This window comes from Jaculus jaculus, chromosome 13 (assembly GCF_020740685.1).
Source record: "Jaculus jaculus isolate mJacJac1 chromosome 13, mJacJac1.mat.Y.cur, whole genome shotgun sequence".
NCBI lineage: Eukaryota > Metazoa > Chordata > Mammalia > Rodentia > Dipodidae > Jaculus > Jaculus jaculus.
In genome coordinates, this window is record NC_059114.1 from 6,829,919 (window position 1) to 6,849,284 (window position 19,366).

Below are 19,366 nucleotides of genomic sequence, written 5' to 3' on the forward strand. Positions count from 1 at the left end.
ATTTAATGGCTATGGCATATCGCCCTGACCAGCAATTAAATCTCACTCCAATTTCCTTCCAAAACACTCACTGCCTTGGGAGTTCTTTCTTTCCCCGCCCCCCATCATACCTGGAGCAGATCCCACTGCTGAGGCCCGAGAGATGGGGGGGGGGGAAGAAAACACATGCATACTTTGTCTGAGACCGAGCCAACCCCTGAGCGACTGTCTCCCCTTTCCACAGGAGGTCACCCACTTGAGGCAGACCTTTAGCAGGAATCAGATCGTGGCACCATTTGAAAGTGATGGGAGGAGACCGGTGTGGCCTGCTCCCACCCCCTGGGTTAGCCAGGAGGAAGCTGAGTTTTAGCAACACGTGGTGGGTCCAGGTGAGCAGGGTCTTCTCTGCTCCCTGGCCTCTGGCCTTTCTCCTCTACAAGCAAATGCTCCCTTGGCACCCAGAGGTTCCGGTGTCTTCATGGGACCACAGTCCATCCATGCATAAAACTCCCCTGCCTCATGCCAGTGAAATCTGCATGGGAAGGAGCAGGGTACGTAGTGCCCGGGTTGCTGGACTGGTTTGCTTGCCCGCAGGAAGAGGCTCATCCCATGTTTGTAGAGAGGTTTACCAGCATCCGTGGTCTCAAGCGCTGTGATGCCAGGAGCACCCTAACCCAGCCAGGACAGGTAAAAAAAATGGCACCAGTTATTGTTGGCAAACTCAAAATCACCCCATCTTTATTTAAACCACTGGCCTGAAGAAAGTTCTAGAAGCCACAGAGGTGGGGGGTGGGGGGAAGAAAAGGCAATTGCTTGGTTTACCACGTGTGAGGACTTAAGGCCATGACGGTGCTGATGGCGTATGTGTCTGTGTGCCTGTGTATGTCTGTGTGTGGTGTCTGTGTATGTGTGTCTATGTGTCTGTGTGTGTGTTGGACATTTAAACTGTCCTGGGGAAGAGCCGGAATAAAGACATGTGGGCAACAAGTGAGATACTTGCACAGTAGCAGCTCTGGGGAGATGGGTGCCTTCCCTGTGCTGCAGACAGAGGACAGCGTTTGGACCCTTTAGAGACATCAACCTTTGACCGTTGTGGAGTTGCCAGGCTTCATCGTTCCTCCCCTGCACTCATCTCTTCTCACGGGTCGGGGTGCAGTGGGGGACAGTCCTGCAGCAAGGCTTCTCTGGGACTCCCTGGGCATCTGTAACGTCCTCCCTCAGCCTCCCACCCCACACGTGGACAGTGCGTCCTGCACCCCCAGCAGCTCAGCCCCTGGGATCTGTTAGAGAGAGGGGCGAACCCCATCCGAGGACAGGTGTGCCCATTTTTGTTCATATGTGTTTGTGTGTTTGTGTATGCACATGGATGTGCAGGAGGTATGTCTACACACATGTGCAGATGGGTGTGAAAGTCTGAGGACAACCTCGGGTGTCCTTTCTCAGGCACCAGCCCCTTGTGTTGAGACAAGGCCTCTCACGGGCATAGAGCTCAACAATTAAAGCCGGGCGTGGTGGCGCACGCCTTTAATCCCAGCACTCGGGAGGCAGAGGTAGGAGGATAGCTGTGAGTTTGAGGCCACCCTGAGAATATACAGTGAATTCCAGGTCAGCCTGGGCTAGAGTGAGACCCAACCTCAAAAGAAAAACAAAAAGAAAGAAAGAAAAAGAAAAGAAAGAGCTCAACAATGAGACTGGTGCCTCTGCCTTCCCAGCACTGGGTTGGCAGGCCACGATGGTTTGGATGTGGAAGGTCCACCGTTGGTGGCACCATGTGGGAAGTCTGTGGAACCTCTAGGAGACGGGGCCTTGCTAGAGGAAGTGTGCACTGGGGACGGGCCCGAGGCGTGATCATCAGTGCACTTGCTGCTTCCTCCCTGCTGCTGCAAAGGTGTGATGCATGCTGCCTGCTCCTGCCATGCTCACTCCACGACAGACGTTTTCCCGCCACAATAGACCTCCCCTAAACCCATAAGCCCCAAAATAAACCTTTTCTTTCTGCAAGCCCATTCTGGTCAGGGAATTTTGTCCGAGCAATGGAGCTTTCTGTAACCTACATGGGAAATCGGCTCCAAGAAGTGAGCCTCTTGCTAGAGCAAACCGGACTGAGGTTCCTGACCTTTTGGAGCTGGTTTGTGGGAGAAATATTGAATGATTAGGAGCATTGGACTAGAGAAGCCTTACAGTGCTATAGGCAGAAATGAATGATCTATGCTGGTGAGAGCTTGGCAGACCAGGGTGCAGAGAGACATACAGACAATGAAGGCTTGGCTGGTAGGTTTCAGAAGAGAAAAACGATTTTATTAGGAACTGAACCTAGAGGCAGTTGGTATGATATTCTGGCAAAGAAACCAGCTGCATTGTGCCCATGTCCCAAAAAGACCTGACCCAAGTTGAATTTAAACGTAATGGCTGCCAAGCGTGGTGGCGCACACCTTTAATCCCAGCACTCAGCAGGCAGAGGTAAGAGGATCACTGTGAGTTCAAGGCCAGTCTGAGACTACAAAGTGAATTCCAGGTCGGCCTGGACCATGGTGAGACCCTACCTCAAAAAAAAAAAAAAAAAAATGGCCTGGTGGTGTACTCGGCAGAGAAAATTTCAAAGCAGAAAAGCATCCAGTGCATGGTTTGGTTTCTCTTGATCCAATGTACAAAAAGAAAGAGAACAAATTGCAGAGCAGAAGGATATGAAAAATTTTAAAGTTTGAGACAGAAGGGAACCTAAAGAAATTCAAGTCACAGGCTCAGAGAGCAGTCACTTCAGTTCAGTACAGAGGTTACCCCCACCAAGGACAGGCTGCTGCTCTGCACTGGGACAGTGGAGGCAGGGAAGGCCCTGAGGACAAGACCCACTGAAGGGTCAAGACAGGGAGAATGCTGATTCTTTTGAAAGGAAGGTGCCTGAAGGAGTTCCCTACTGCTTAGGGTCAGGCTTCATCCCCACCTGGCTACAAAAGAAAGAATGGATGAATGAATAAAAGGGAGGAAGGAAGGGAGAGAGGGAAGAAGGAAGGAAGGGAGAGAATGTACAAGGATGGAAGAAAGGAGGGAGGGATGGAAGGAGAGAGAGAGGGAAGGAAGGGAGACTGACTTGGCAGCATCACTCACAGGATACTGGTCTTGGATGCAAGAAAAATTCAGAAAATAGAGGATCATGGGTTGCACCAAGGTTCCAGGGAGCTGCTGAGACTGGACAGCATGAGGCTCTATGATGCCATTGTGCAAAGATAGGTTACAACGGAGACCCCAGTATGTTGAGATGCCAGGATCACGGGACATCTGCCTGGAAGAGCTACAGGCTGGGGTGGGTCTGCCCATTGCCCAGGAGAGCAGGTACAGGCATCAGAGTTGAAGGGGTGGAACCACCCAAGGATTTTGGGGGGCCAGATAATTTCATCATGGGTCCCAGATACCACATTTGCCCTGCTAAGTTTTTGCTTTTAATTTTAATTTTTATTTTTAGAAAGAGCAAGAGAGAGAATTGACACACCAGGGCCTCAGCCACAGCAATTGAACTCCAGATGCTTATGCCACCTAGTGGGCATGTGTGACCTTGCTCTTGCCTCACCTTTGTGTGTCTGGATAGTTGAACATGGATCCTTAGGCTTTGCAGACAAGCACCTTAACCGCTAAGCTGTCTCTCCAGCCCCCTGCTGGTTTTCAGTCTTGTGTTGAGCCAAGCTTTCCTCACCATGTCCCTGTTTCTCCCTTTTGGAGTGAGAATGTTTGCCATGCACCATTTTTTAAATATCTTTATTTTTATTTATGTGTGTGTGTGTGCCTGAGAGAGATAGAGAGAATGGGCACACCAGGACCTGAAGCTACTGAAAAACAACTCCAGACCCATGAGCCACAACGTGCATCTGGCTTACACAGGTACTGGGGAATCATACCTGGGCCTTAGACTTTGCAGGCAAGCACTTTAACCGCTAAGCCATCTCTCCAGTCCTGCCTTGTGCCATTATATGTTGGAAGTATGTGACTTCTGTCTTGGTTTTATAGAGTGCACTTTATAGGGTTTGGACTTTTGAACAGTGTTGAGGCTGTTAAATACAACGGGGATGCTGAAAGTTGGTCTGAATGCAATTCAAATCATGAGATGGCCAAGGGTCTATGGAGGCCAGGCGTGGAAGGCGGTGGTTGGGGTGTGGAATGCCCCCATAGACTCGTGTTTGAATGCTTGATCTCCAGTTGGTGGTGCTGTTTGCAAAGCTTGTGGAACCCTGGGGGCCAGAGCCTTGCCTGGAGAAAGTGCATCAGTGGGGGAGGTGACAGTCCAGCCCCACTTGGCACCTGTGACGTTCTGTATTTTCTCTGCTAATGTGAAGATGTGACACCAGCCATCCGCTCCGGCCATGCTTTCTCTGTCATGACAGACTTGCCCTGAAACTGCAGGCCACACACAACCCTTTCCTTCCACTAACTGTTTCTGATCTAGTATTCTGTCCCAGCCACAAGAGGGTAAATGATATGCAGACGGGCCTGTGCCCTGCCTGGCGTTTTATGTGTATACTGGGGATTGAACTCAGGGCATTGTGCTTGTGAAACAAACACCTTACCAGCTAAGCTATACACTCAGTCCCTAATTTTGTTTCATTTTTTTTTTAATCTTTTTTTATTTAGAGCGAGAATTGGCACACCAGGGCCTCAGCCACTGAAATAGAACTCCAGGCACTTGCGCCACCTAGTGGGCATGTGCGACCTCGTGCTTGCCTCACTTTGGTGCGTCCTCGCTTACACGCAGGGTCTAGAGAGAGATGGAACATGGGTCCGTAGGCTTTGCAGGGAAGCGTCTTAAGGGCTAAGCCATCTCTCCTGCCCTAGTTTTTATTTCTTCAGGGTTGAAAAAGCAAAGGTTACTGACCTAACTTTACAAAATGAGAAACTTGAGGCTTCCTGCGATGGAATTTCCCAGTCCCATAGCAATTTGGAGGCAAAACCAGCCACCCACCACCGAAGCCAGGCGTTGCAACACCTCTCTTCCACTCCTAAGCACCTCCTCATGACTGTTCCTTCGCTTCTCTGGACCTGGGCTGACCTCTGGTGGAGAGAGAGCGTACACCGACTCTCAAAGTACCTTGCAAACTGCCCAGGTTTTTTCCCACGTGTTACACTTACCCACATGAGAACACAGGTAATGGAGTTTAGATAGATTTCCCGCCCTGGGCTTAGTCTCTAGCTGTCTGGCATATCTGTCTCCCTCCCTCAAATTGTGACTCACTGACTCTTATGTACACACATACATCACACTGCGCCCTCTCCCCATCATGACCCAGAGTCCCGCCGTGCCTCATGGAGGGTGCCGGGATGTGGGAGGAGAGGTGGAAAGGTAAAAGAGGGCTTGAATGCTAATGAGCCAGCCCTGGTTAATCATGGCGCTATAAAGACACAGGGCAGGGAGGCGCCCGTGCCACCAGCTCTTTGTGCTAATGAACTGATGAGGGGGAAACAGGCATTATAAAAAGGGCTCCAAGTTTTCTGAATCCACCATGAATTAATTACAAAGGAGGCCAACAGCTAGGAAGCAGCCAGAGCTGAGGATAGTGATCAGATAGTGACTATCCTAGCTGCCACCATAGAAGTCATTTTCCCCTGTACAAGTTTGACCTGCATGTGGACCCTGCACTCCTGCATTTCTGCACAGACTTGGGTACCTGAGGGTCAGCTCACACGTACATGTTTCTGTTCTGTTCAGGTGGTGCATGCCCGGAACCAAAATCCCACCTCCATCTGTGTGGCCGTAGCACATTTAACAGTACCAAAACAATGAGGAGTCAGCAGCTGGGCATCTGCTGGTCCTCTTTTTTTTTTTTTTTTAATATTTATTTATTTATTTGAGAGAAGGGGCAAGATAGAGATAGAGGTAGAGAAAATGGGCAGACTAGGGCCTCCAGCCACTGCACAGGAACTCCAGACATATGTACCACCTACTGGGATATTGAACCCAGGTCCTTAAGCTTCACAGACAAGCACCTTAACCATTAAGCCATCTCCCCAGCCCTCTGCTGTTCCTCTTGATGTGACAGTGAGCTGTGTAATGAGTTGCTCAGCCGCCTCTTGCTCTTGGCATGTAAACTGAGCCATGCTTACTACTAACTTTGCCAACATTAGGATCCCAAGGCCAGGTGGAGTAGTGCCCCACTGAAATGCTTGGGCCCAGAAGTAGTTCGGATTTTGCAATTTTTTTTTTTTCAGATTTTGGACAGTTTCCATACATATAAAATGAAAGACGAAACCCCAGTCTGAAAACGGGATTCATGTATGTTTCATAACCATAGCTTCCTCACATAGCCAGAAGGTGATTTCATACAATATTTTTAATTACTTTGTGCAAGGAACCAAGTTTCATGGTGTGGAATTTTCCATTAGAGGTGTCGCATTGGTGGTGAAGAAGTTTCTGACGGGGAACATTGCAGACTGACATACCAAGTCTCGCCATCCATGCTGCAGGCATACACGTGATGTCCAAATAAATATGTATGAGAGGCTTCCGTGGATCACAGGTCCGTAGTTCCGGAACTGGTGCCGGGAGATGATGATGGATAAGGCAGATGTGACCTCTACCTTTGACATAGTTACTCGTGGGGAGACAGGAAAGGAGCTCACGCTGACAGGACGCTCAAGGCGTTGATTGATGTCTTTGGTGGTATCAAGAGGAGAATCAATCCAGGAGGAGACAAGGCTTATGCAAAGGGTTGGAGATGTCAACGCTCCCCCATTGAAGATGGGGTGACGTGATGAGAACTCTGTTGTCCATTGTACCACCTTAAGTCAAAAATCACTTGAGGCCAGGTATGGTGGTGCACGCCTCTAATCCTAACACTCAAGAGATATTGGTAGGAGGATCTCCATGAGTTCAAGGCCATCCTGAGACTACATAGTGAACCCCAGGTCACCCTGGGCTACAGCGAGACCCTACCTCAAAAAAATAAAAATAAAAACTAAAAATCACCTGAAGGCTGGAGAAATGGCTTAGTGGTTAACGCACTTGCCTGCCAAGCCTAAGAACTCCTGTTGGAATCCTCCAGATCCCACATAAGCCAGGTGAAACTGCGACGCAAGAGTGCAGTGCCAGGCATGCCCACGAGGAGGCGCATGCATCTGGCATTCATTCATAGTGGCTGAAAGGCCCTGGCGCACTCATTCTCTCTCTCTCTCAAAAAAAAAAATATTTTTTCAATCACTTGATACAGGAAACACAGATGTTGCATACCTATTTTTTGTTGTAGTTCCCTTCATGTTGCTGGGGCAAAGCGCCTGACCAAAAGCAGCTGATGGGAGGAAAGTTCGGCTCCATGATGGCGGGAGAGGGTGTGGCATGAGCAGAGACTGGACGTCACCTCTGCCGCAGCGGGTGGAAAACAGCAGCGGGAGAATGAGCTGAACTCTAACAAGGGGGGGTAGCTGGCTGTAACACCCCTCAGCCTACCCCCAAGAACACATCTCCAGCAAGGCTCTAATCCCACAATTTCTAGCAGCTGGGGACCAAGCATCCAGAACACACTCGGGAGTGGGGCGGACACCTGATTCCCACCTCCTCAGGGCCCCATGGCCCACCAGAAGCCCCATCTCCAGAATGTGTGGCTGGCCCGGAAATGTCAAAGTCCTAAATTCGACACACAGTCCCTTTCACACCCCTTCAAAGTGCCGACCCCTGAGAGGAGCCATCCTCGTCAGTCAAGGGCCATCTGTAGTAGCGAGGGGCACTTGATGGATGGGACTCGGAACTGACATCTCTGGGTCACCGCGTGCCACGCAGGGAGACATGAAGATGCGGGAGCCGGCCGGGCAGGTCCCAGAACATTTTAGAGGAAGGAATGAGGTTCACAAAAGAATGAGCCGGAGAGGGTAGCTTGGGAAGTCTCGGGAGATAGAGGAGGGGGCCCGGGGCAGAGGCGGGTCTGAAGGGCATGCCACCCGTGCCCCTGTGGTGGAATCCGGTCCTCCAGCTCCTTGGAAAGATGCAGAGACAGCCTGGTCCAACTTCCCTACGCAAATGCAGCGGATGGAACCCCCTAGGGCTGCCTTGGCCATGTCCTTTGCTTTACCTATGAGCTCCCAGAGCCTGAAAATTCTCCCTCAGTTATCTCAGAGATGAGCTGAGGCCCCAGAGCTGGTCACTCGGCCCGCGTAGATGACTTGCAAGCGTGATTATGTGGGGGTCCGCCGTGCAGAGCTGGACTCGGGGGCAGGGACGGGCTCGCTTCCAAGCCTCCCCTTTCTGTCCACTCGCTGGCTGTAGTACACTCTTTGTTGGTGTGACCGATTCCTGAGAGGAACAGGTAAAGAGGGAAGGGTCTGTCCTGGATCAAGGTCCCAGAGGTTCCCATTTTCTGATCGGCTGGCTTTCTCCTCCTTCCCTTTTGTCCCATTCAGGCCCTGCCACCCACATCTGGGGCAGGGCAGGTCTAATCCCTCTCCCCGCCCGCCTTTCAGAATTCCGGAACTTAAGGGGCTTGAAGGAAGTGTGTCACCTCCTGAGCACTTGCTAAACGCCCCTCAGCCCTCCCTCCTTACTCTCCCTCGATGTTCGCCAGGAATCCGCTGAGTGCCAGGCGTGGCAGGTATTCAAAGATGAGAGTATGTCTCCTATCCCAGCTCCCCTTCCTGCCTCCTACGTCATCCCGTCCTTTCTCCACCTCTCCCCTCCCTTCATCCTCTGATGAACCCAGCAGACACGCCCTGGGTTTCTCCTACCGGGGAGGAGACCGGAGTAGATGGCAGGGGGCACACCCGCCCCCAGAATAAACCAGGCTGACACACCTCTGCTTTCCACGTTTCATTCTCTGAGCGCTGAGGGGGGTACAGGCACAGATCACAGCTCCGTGGGTGTGACAATGGCACTCAGGGAGCAGGGCTGGGGTCCCCTCGGCAGTTCCAAGCACCCCAGTTATTCTGCACTTGGGATGGGTGTAGTCAAAGGTGGGATGCTGTGCCGGCGTGAGCTAGTTCATGGAGACAGAGAGCAGGAGAACTCACCAGGGTTAATTCAGATTGGAATAAGGCCTATGAAGAGAAGAAGGTCGAAAGTGTGTGTGGGTGGGGTGGGGAACATTCTGGAAAAGGTGAGCCGATGCCACCAGCCAGGCCTAGCCACAGACAACCACAGCCCCGGGCAGAGATGTACAAAGGCTCCGAGGCGAAGGGAATTTGGAATGTTTCAGAGGCAGCGGGGAGAAGATAACACGCGTGGTCACGCTGCAGCGGGAGGGGAGAGATGATAACAGATGTTGGACTGGACCATCCAGAGCCAGACGCTCAAAGGCTCTAAAGCCCATTAAAAGGGATTTTGGTCTTGTTCTCACTGTGATGGGAAGTCCCAGGTAGATTTAAGCAAAGCTGTGAACGATCTGATTTGACGTCGTGAAAGAACTACCCACTGACCCTGAGGATTTTTTTTTGTTGTTGTTTTGTTTTCCAACTTAAAACACAAACTCAGATCATGTGACCAACTTCCAGGAGGCTCATCTGGTAGAGAGATTCTGATTCAGGGTTGATTTGCGAGACGTGGTGGGAAGTGAGCAGCAGCTGACGCCCTACCTACAAGTAAAAAAGAAAGGTGTGGGACCACCTTCTGGACCTCAAGTCCCTGCTATGCCGTGTGGATGAACGGTGGCTCTAGCTGGAAGCCAAGGTGCTGGAGTCGAAGGTAGTCTCCTGCTTAACCTGCCTGTAGTAAGAGAGGTGGGGAAACACCTTCAGGAGGATCCAGCCAGAGTTTGCAGTGGAAATGTGGAGATCTCTTCTCGCTCACCTATGGTTTTAGCCCCAAAATTCACAAGGGTTGGACAGAACCAGCTTGGTCACTGGTGAAGGAAGGGTGCAGATCCCAGCTTGGACGGGCACCCACACCCATCCTCCTGTAGGTTTGAGCTGGGCACCTGTGTCTCCTTATAAAGTCTCCTTACCACACACTATGAGAAAAATGCTAATATGTGTGATCATATTTTCTCTGCATTTTTACACAAGAAAAAACAATCTTCAACATTGTGACTATCTTGCTTCTTAAGTTGTTTTTGCTTTTGCTTTTCTGAGGTAGGGTCTCGCTATAGCCAAGGCTGACCTAGAATTCACTATGTAGTCTCAGGCTGGCCTCGAACTCATGGCAATCCTCCTACCTCTGCTTCCCGAGCGCTGGGATTAAAGGCGTGTGCCACCACACCCAGCTTTTAAGGTTTTCTTTTTTAAGAAAAGGAATGTTTCTATTTATTTACAAGCAGAGAGACACTGAGAGAAGAGATACAGACAGAGAGAATGGGCACATCGTGGCCTTTCAGCCACTGCAAAAGAACTCCAGGTGCACACACCACTTTGAGCCCCTGGTTTTAAGTGGGTACTGGGGAGTCAAACCCGGGTCATTAGGCTTTGCTGGCAAACGCCTTAACTGCTGAGCCATCTCTCCAGCCCAGAATGTTTCTTTTTGCTAAGAGGTATAAAGCAGCAATTTTCCCATATAATCTCGGGGCACTTCCTAAAACCAGGCCCCACTCACCCCACCACACCCAACAAGCTCTGTACCCTGCTCAGGCTTAGCGCACGCATTCAGAACATGTGGAGATGCTTCTCTGTGGGGAAAGTTCCTGCAGGAGACCCCTGGGTCCTGGACATGTCGGTCTCTCTGCTGTCCAGCAAAGATCTGTCCCTTTAAGGCCAGCGGCATCCCACCAGGTGGCTTACTCAGCTAGCTCCTCCCCAGAGAGGGACTAGCCACTGGCTTCCAAATAGCTCTGACCCTCCACGTGAGTGACAGTAAATAATAATGGTAAGAAAAGCAAATGCACATGATGAATGTGAATGCTGAGCTCCCACTCCTGACGTTAGTTACTTCCAGATAAGAGGAGAATGCCAGGGCCAAGTATGATGGTATACACCTGGAAGCCCAGCACTCAAAAGGCTGAGGCTCAAAAAAAAAAAGACGAACAGCCAGGCATGGTGGGGCACGCCTTTAATCCCAGCACTCGGGAGGCAGAGTTAGGAGGATCGCCATGAGTTCAAGGCCACCCTGAGACTACATCGTGAATTCCAGGTCAGCCTGAGCTAGAGTGAAATCCTACCTCAAAAAACTGAACAAAAAATAAAAGAGGGGTGGAGGGATGGCTTAGCCATTAAGGTGCTTGTGAAGCCTAAGGACCCAGGTTCTATTCCCCAGAAACCAGATGCACAAGGTGGCATGTGCATCTGAAGTTCATTTGCAGTGGCTACACAGGCCCTGACATGCCCATTTTCTCTCTCTCTCTCTCTCTCTCTCTCTCTCTCTCCCCCCCCCCGCCACCAAATAAATAACTAAAATATTTAAAAAGAGAAGGGAAGGTCTGGAGAGATGGCTTAGTGGTTAAGCACTTGCCTGCAAAGCCTAAGGACTCGATTCCCCAGGACCCACGTCAGCCAGATGCCCAAGGGGGGGCACGTGTCTGGAGTTCGTCTGCAGTGGCTGGAGGCCCTGGCGTGCTCTCAAGTAAATAAATAAAAAATGAAAGAAAAAAAATTTTTAAAGGAGAGGGGAAGGCGAGAATGTCACAGGAAGGACTGGGCTGTGCGGTATTTCTCCGGCAGCAGGTTTACATTACTGACTTCTGTTGTCCTAGTCTGTAACTTATTTTTTGAGTGACTGAAATATTGTCAGATGCACGTCTTTCTTTTTAAAAAAAAAACTTATCTATTTACAACTTCCATAATTATACATAATAAACCATGACAATTCCCTCCCTCTCCCGACTCTCCCCTTTGAAACTCCACTCTCCATCATATCCCCTCCCCCTCTCAATCAGTCTCTCTTTTATTTTGATGTCATCATCTTTTCCTCCTATTACGAGGGTCTTGTGTAGGTAGTGTCAGGCGCTGTGAGGTCATGGGTAGCCGGGCCATTTTGTGTCTGGAAGAGCATGTTGTGAGGAGTCCTACCCTTCCTTTGGCTCTTACATTCCTTCAGCCACCTCTTCCGCAATGGACCCTGAGCCTTAGAGAATGTGATAGAGATGTTTCAGTGCACTCCTCTGTCACATTTCAGCACCATGGTGACTTTTGGGTCATCCCAAGGTCACTGCCATCTGAAAAGAGAAGCTTCTCAGCCGGGCGGGGTGGCGCACGCCTGTAATCCCAGTACTCGGGAGGCAGAGGTAGGTGGATTGCTATGAGTTCAAGACCACCCTGGGACTACATAGTGAATTCCAGGTCAGCCTGGGCTAGAGTGAGACCCTACCTCGGAAAATAAAAAAGAGGGAGAAGCTTCTCTAACCAAAAGTGAGAGTAGTGTTAATATAAGGGTATGAACATCAAGAGAAGTGCTTACTGGGCAGTTTGGTGAGCACAGTATATACATTTAGCCAGACAGCAGCAGACGTTACACCCCTAGGGCTCATGGCCTCTCCCATCATAGGTTTTCAGTACCAGGTATGTATTTCCTCCTGTGGAGTGGGCCTCCAGTCCAATTAGAGAGCGGCTGGTTTCCCCCATAACATTCATGCCACCATCACACCCATTGGCTCATTTGTCCACCGGCCCAACTTAAGGCTTACAGTGTCCACTGTTGTTTATCTCCACCAATGATTTCTCTTTCTCCCTTAGAGCTGCATGCAGCATAGCTTTTCCCAGCTTTCAGTCAGTGGGTCTACAGGTTTTCAGCTCAGCTCCAGCTTGATTTCTCAGTGACCTTGCAGCCCAAGCGTGTGGAATCTTCCGCAAGGAGATGTGTTTCTTAATGACAGGGCCGTGTGATTGAGTGCTCTGTCAGAATGGCCATGATGGCAGGGTCCCTGCTGGCTGGCAGCCACTTGCAAGCCTCATGTCACACAGGCAGGATTATGTGTCACCCTCTAAAGGACTGTAAGCCATAAGGCTCGTGTGACAAGAACCAAGAGGTATACAGAGAAGGGAGGTGATGGTTCGGCAAGGCTCTGGTTAAGGCACTTGCCTGTGAAACCTAAGAACCCAGGTTCAATTTCCTAGGACCCATGTAAGCCAGATGCACAGGGTGGCACATGCTTATGAAGTTTGTTTGCAGTGGCTGGAGGCCCTGGTGCACTCATTCTCTCCTCTCCTCTTCCCTCTCTCTCTCTCTCTCTCTCTCTCTCTCTCTCTCTCTCTCTCTCTCTCTCTCTCATAAACAAATATATAAATGGTAGCTTCCTGAGCCAACCGCCCATCTCTGTGTCAAACTTAGAAATGAGGGAGAGACAGAGGGACAGTCTCCTGAATGGGATGGCAGGACACATGCCCAGTGGACTTTTGTGTTGCTCAGGTTTATGCCTGGAAAGAAAAGCCACTTGGTGATGTGTTTAATTAAAACCTCTTCCCCTCTGTGTGATCTCTATGTGGTCACTGGCATGTCTGTCTCCTCAAATCATTAAAGGCAGGGCCCACTGCATTGCTGAGGTCAGCTGGAGGGGAAAATCGGTACCTATACCTTCACTAATGGGTTGGTGCACGTGTAGGTGGTTGGATGTGTGGTTTGATGGATTGCATCTGACCACAGCACTGAATGGACGTGATAAAGAAAGGCCCAGGCGAACGGGTCTACTGCAACGGAGATTTTTAAGTGCTCTGCAAAGGAGAGCATTTAACTCAATGGCCACTGAGTACCCAGGGAAAAGACAGCCCATTAGAGCAAATCATTAACTTTCTGGAGTTCTGAAAGCCCCAGAATCCGGTCTGCACCGATCCCCAGCGGGAAAGTATTTGTCAAGCCTCTCGACTGGCCGAGCCCGTGGGCTGAGCAATCGGAACAAGAGCCACGGACCACAGACTCCCATCTCCTTTGCCTTGAGTGTGGCCCGAGGTTGAGAGGCCACCAGCAAGAGGAGGCCTGTGTGGGCAGAGGAGGAAGTCAGTGGAGGCGGATGCGCGTGGGGTTGGATCAGAAAGCTCTTTGGAGGGTGAGGGATTCGGGACAGCTCTCCACCAGCTAGACCTGCCTCCTGCAGGGTTCTGTGGCTCTGGTAAACGGTACCCAGTCCCCCTGGGGCCACAGAGCATGGATATGATGGCGGAGGAGTGAAGTTGTAGAATCCATTCTTCCTCCTGAATTTCGTTCTGCTCCTCTCGGTGGTGTCCAAGCCATAAGGGGCCAGGGGTGCCCCGGGAGATGACTGACCTCGGAAGACCAGAGCTGTCGCAGCCTCACAAGCCCATTACGTCCTGTCACCTGGAGGATGTGGCAAGTGGCAATCGCTCCTAAAGTAGATACTGGGCAGGGTGTGGTGGTGCATGCTTGGCATCCATGAGCTCAGGAGGTTGAGGCTGGAGAGTTGCTGCTGCAAGTTCAAAACCAGCTGTCCTAGAAACTCACTTAATGGCCCAGGCTGGTTTTGAACTCGCAGCAGCAGAGAGAGATAGATGAGATAGATAGATAGATAGATAGATAGATAGATAGATAGATAGATGGATGGATGGATGGATGGATGGATGGATGGATGGATGGATGGATGGATGGACGGATGGATAGCAGGCAGACAGACAGTAAGTAGCACAGTCTTTGAGGCCAGGAAAATTAAAGCTTATACCCCAGTTTGGCTGTGTGTTCTTAAAAATCACACTGCAGCGCTGGAGAGATGGCTAAGCTGTTAAAGTGCTTGCCTGCGAAGCCTACGGACCCAGATTCAATTGCCCGGTACCCACTAAACCACAAGGTGGTGCGTGAGTCTGGAGTTCGTTTGCAGTGGCTGGAGGTCCTGGTGCCCCCATTCTCTCTATCTGCCTCTTTCTCTCTCACTCTCTCTCTGTCTTAAGTAAATGAAAATAAATTTTTTAAAGCTAACTTTTTTAGCCTTTTTAATTTAATTTAATTTAATTTTTTATTTTAGAGAGAGACAGAGAATTGGCACGCCAGGTCTCAGCTGCTACAATCGAACTCCAGATGCTTGCACCACCTAGTGGTCATGTGCAGCCTTGCGCTTGCCTCACCTTTGTGTGTCTGGCTTACGTGGGTTCTGGAGAGTGGCCTTAACTGCTAAGCCATCTCTCCAGCCTTAATTTAAAAAAAAAAAATCACACTGCACCCCCTAAACCTCCATTTGCTTCTGTGCCAAGTAGGAACATAATTTTCTCCCTAATAAAGATTGAAAAGGAGCTAAATGAGGTAACAGATGCCACACATGGTGCTTGCATGTCCAGGTGCCTATGCAGCAGGCAGAACAAAGCACTAAACCTGCCACTGCAGTCGTGGTCAGGGTGCACTGGCCCGCAAGTGACCGCTCATCCGCCCAGGGAAGCTCTCAAAGTGACATGTCCTCCTTCTCCTCTCCCACCTCCTCCTCCCTCCCCAGCTCCCTCCTATGTCCCCTGTGATCAGAGGACATCTGATTAGCTGTCACCTTGCCTGATTTAGCAGAGTTAACATGACTGACCGTCCATGGCACGGTCATTCTCGTCCCCACAGTGTGTCAGAGCAGGAAGGCCCTGATGTCACGTCTAGTCTGGCTGTCCACTCAACCAGCCCCACAGAGAGAGGGCAGGAAGACCGCAATGACGCTGATGGGCAGTGGTCCACACAGGACACCTGTTCAGGTCCTCAGCCCCGGTCACACGCAGGCACCCAGTGCGAGATGCCCTGGCTTGGCACCCTCTGCTGTTTCAGTCCCTTCTTCTCATCCCACCATCTACAAAGACAGTCCCCATCAATCACAAGATGAAATCCCCAGAAAACAAAAAACAAAGCTGTGGGCTTTTACCAAAAAAACACACATCTTCAAAGAGGACATGGAGCCTCAGAAAGGCTGACTGGCCTATGCCCCCTCCCTCACGGGTTGGCAGCAGCTGGAAGGACTTGAACCCAGGCCTAACGCTGAAGCCTCTGCATTTCTACCTTGGAGCAGGAAACCTTATTCGACCTCAGAGGTCCTTGGCCCTCCCTCTTGCCGCCACCCATCCTCTCCTCCATGATACACGCTCCCTGGGGTCCCAGAGCGAAGGTGGATGGTAACAGACATCACACAGCAGGTGGGTTGTGGCGGCCGCCTGCAAACTGTTGCAGCCTGCGCAGATGATGGCTCCCCACCCACCCCACGAAAGCAGATGAGCCTTTCCAGCTGCTGCTCAAATAAACGTAAGCGACAGTGCCAACTGCCCCGGCAACTGTCCTTGGAAAATGGATAAGGACAGTAGTCAATCTGAGGGCCATTGTCCCCATGATGGAGTCTCTCTCTCTCTCTCTCACATAGCCAGGGACACTCTGACCACACCCAGAGGGAGGGGCTGTGATCATGTTGATGAGGGCAAACATGATAACAGCGCTTGTTCCCAGCTTAGCGTTCACAAGGCAGGGGACACAATCCTGAGTGTCCTGCACAGAGCAGCTGGCCGCATGATGGCGGCCCCGCCACCCCCGCCCCAGGAAGCAACAATGAGTGACTCTACTGCCCGGCCCAGCAAGCCCAGACACCCCCTCCCCACCCCGCCAGGGGACGCCACCGCCAGGAGAAGTGAAGCTCCAAATTCCAGCACAATTCTGCCAGGCAGCCCCCAGCCAGCCCTTCCTTACAGTAGCTGTGATGGCCCCCCAGACTCCACTACCATTCAACATAGGATTGTTCTGATTTAAGATGCTGCAGGGGCTGGAGAGACGGCTCAGCGGTTGAGGTGCTTTCCTGCAAAGCCAAAGGACCCTGGCTCCATTCTCCGGTACCCACATAGGACCAGATGAGCAAGGTGGCGCATGCATCTGGAGGTCGTTTGCAGTGGCTAGAAGCCCTGGTGTGCTCATTCTCTCCCTCTCTCTCTCTCAAATAAATAAATAAATGGATGGAGAAATGGTTTAGTAGTTAAGGCACTTGCTTGCGAAGCCTAAGGACCCTGGTTCGATTCCCTGGTACCCACATAAGCCAGATGTACAAGGTGGTGCATGCATCTGGAGTTTATTTGCAGTGGCTAGAGGCCCTGGTGCATCCATTCTCTCTGCCCCCCCCCCCCCATCTATCTATCTGCCTCTTTCTCTCTCTTTTAATTAATAAATAAAATAATTTAAATTTTTTTTTATTTAAAAAGAAAATACTGCAAAACTTTCCAGAGAGAATGTACTGAGGTGAGGTGAGAAGACCCATCCTGAATGTGGACAACACCATCTCAGATATGCGGGGGTCTTGCACTGAATCATGAAAAGAAAAGCATGCTGAGCACCAATCTCTCTCTCTCTTTATCTATATCTTGTTTACATTTGAGCAAGCAAAGCCAAATGCGCAAAGTGGCACATGCATCTGGAGTTCATTTGCAGTGGCTAGAGGCCCTGGCATGCCCATTCTCCCTCTTTCTCTCTCTCTCTCTGTCTCTGTCTCTTTCTCCCTCTCTCTGTCTGTAATAAATAAATGAATGAAAATAATCTTTTTTAAAGCCTTTAAAGATCTGGCTTAGCGTTTAAGACATTCGCCTGCAAAGCCAATATACCCAGGTTCGATTCCCCAGGACTATGTAAGCCATATGCACAAGGGGGCGCACACGTCTGGAGTTTGTTTGCAGTGGCTAGAGGGCCTGGCGTGACCATTCTCTCTCTCTCTCCCTCTCCCTCTTTCTTTGTCAAATAAATAAATAAAAATATTTTATAGATTTGAACAAGCAACTACTGCAAACTCCCACCAGAGCCAAGAGCCAATCCCACTAACACCCCTGAAACCACAAGACACAGGAGACCCCTCCTCCCCTAAGTGGCTTCTTGTCAGGTATCTAGCCACGACACCGATGTACTTAATTCTATTTATTTCTCCGTGGAAATAGGTTTCCCCACTCTCTCATTACCCCTCCCATTTTCTCTTTTCCTTCCTCATTCTGCCTTTCTTTGACAGGAATCCATCACTAGGCACACTTAATGGGCTATTCTGCTATATATATGTGTGTATGTATAATATAGCTTGGAAACTTTCCCTTGTGACAGAAAACACACTTGGGGTTCTGGGTACTCAGTTGCTCAGTCCACGAGGTCATTTGAAACTGACTCCAAAGCTCATCTTCTGAAAACAGTGCCTTTAAGTCTAAACTCTCCCTACAATCACTCAAAGCTATTTCTTCCTTCACACAGGCAACTTGTTCATTATAGGAGGTATAGAGACTTTAATCCTATGTTAACAGTAGAAATAAACGATTTTTTTAAGTATTTTTTTAAAAACCAAAGAGGGCCGGGGAGATGGCTCATCAGGTGTAAATGCTTGTTTGAAGCCTGAGCCTGCTGGCCCAAGTTCAACTTTCCCCAGCACCCGTGTAAAGCTGGATGCAAAGTGGTGCATGCATCGGTGGCCCCAATGTGCCTTCAGCAAATGGAGGAGGAGCCAGAAGAATCCAGAAACTAACCTGATCCAGACACCCTGTCTCAAAGGAGGCACAAGGCAAGGACAAATACCTCAGTTTACCCTCAACCCTCCCACACCTGTGCCATGGCATACACATGCACAGAGAGAGAGAGAGATTTAAAAAATAGAGCTGGAAAGATGGCTTTGCCATTAAGGCACTTGTCTGCAAAGCTAAAGGACTCAGGTCCAATTCCCCAGGATCCACAAAGGCCAGATGCACAGGGAAATGCATGTGTCTGGAGTTTGCAGTGGCTGGAGGCCCTGGCACACCCATTCTCTCTCTTTCCCTCCTTCCCGCCCCCCACTTTGTCTCTCATATAAACAAATAAAATATTAAAAATAAAAAGTGGGGCTGGAGGGATGGCTTGGTAGTTAAGTCATTTGCCTGCAAAACCAAAGGGCCCAGGTTCCATTCCCCAGGACCCACGTTAGCCAGATGCACAAGGGGGCGTACACATCTGGAGTTCATTTGCAGTGGCTGGAGGCCCTGGCGTGCCCACTCATTCTCTATCTCTTTCTCTGTCAAATAAATTAAGTTAAATTAAAAAAGAAAGAAAGAAATAGAGCTGGAGAGTTTGCTCAGTGGTTAAGGCACTTGCCTTCAAAGACTGGACTCAATTCTCCAATACCATGTAAAGCCAGATGCACAAAATGGTGCATGCATCTGGAGCTCATTTGCAGTGGCTGGAGGCCCTGGCACACCCATTCTCTCTGTCTCTCTTCTCACTGTCTCTCTCTCTCTCTCTCTGCTTGCAACTGACTAACTTAAGAAGTTTTCATTTCAAACCCCAAAGAGGGTGCAAAAGCCATATGCATTGGGGGAAATCACCTTGGAATGTTGGGCTTGGGTCTTCTCCCAGGGCTGACAGTGTGGGGCATTTTCTTCTTTGCCACCCAGCAGCTGTGAGGCGGACAGGATGGGATCTCACATTCCACGTATCTTCAACTTATGATGCTCCCCACTTGAGCTGATGTGCTGTGTGGCAATGTCATCGTAATTCAAGGACCACGTGGAGTTGGTTTTACTTTCTAAAACAGATATCAGCCGTAGAACGGCAAGGCCGACTAGGGCCTCACCTCTCCTTTCTCCTCCCTCTCCCGCCCTGCCCCCGTCCCTGTGT

The 19,366-nt window shown here is 50.2% G+C and overlaps 1 protein-coding gene across 5 annotated transcripts in view; it reads left to right on the top strand.

Moving 5' to 3' along the window:
* Positions 1 to 19,366, top strand: part of Sez6l (seizure related 6 homolog like) — a 183,744-nt gene that overhangs the window by 92,838 nt on the left and 71,540 nt on the right. The gene's annotated exons all lie outside the window — the stretch shown is intronic.